The sequence below is a fragment of the Nanorana parkeri genome, unplaced genomic scaffold (genome assembly GCF_000935625.1).
Source record: "Nanorana parkeri isolate BGI_ZX_2015 unplaced genomic scaffold, ASM93562v1 scaffold563, whole genome shotgun sequence".
NCBI lineage: Eukaryota > Metazoa > Chordata > Amphibia > Anura > Dicroglossidae > Nanorana > Nanorana parkeri.
This window is the reverse complement of record NW_017306831.1, coordinates 304,826-305,446: the sequence shown is the minus strand read 5'-3', so window position 1 is coordinate 305,446 and position 621 is coordinate 304,826.

Sequence of the window (621 nt, the reverse complement as noted above, 5' to 3'; positions counted from 1 at the left end):
ACGTGAGCGAGCGATGGTATGCGTTCGCTCACCTCCCGATCTACTGAGCCGACCTGCGACAGTCTCATTGTCACACGTCGGCTCGAACTATGAGGCGGAGTGAAAAGCACCCGCCTCATAATTCTCCTTTAAATGAACCTGTCATCCAAACACTCCCAGTCATAAGCGTACACTAAATGGGGGTTCAGGCGCTTCCATTGAAGGGTAACAAAACATTTAAAACAAAATTCCTACCCGTTTCTGCCTTGCAGAAATAACAAAATTGTCTCACCGTGCAAACTGATTGCTGAATGAGAGGGTCTGGGTTCATTATAATCAGCTGGTGGACCTTCTGTGTTGTCATGAGGAAAGGTGCAGTGTCGGCATCCCTTTAGACGTAATTAACCCTTAGGGAGTATCTCACCTAAAAATGAAATTCCTATTGCAAGGGATCTATAAAAGTGTACTTGTATCTCAGTGAAGACTTCAGGAAAAAACAGTCAGCCGATCACAGAAGCGGGAGTGGCTTTTCTGGGGGCGTTCTATACACCAATAACAATAAATTACAACATGGGAGGGAAGCGGTGCCATTGAATTCAATGCACCGCCACGCCCCCTCCCGCCCCAAAACGGGGGGGGGGG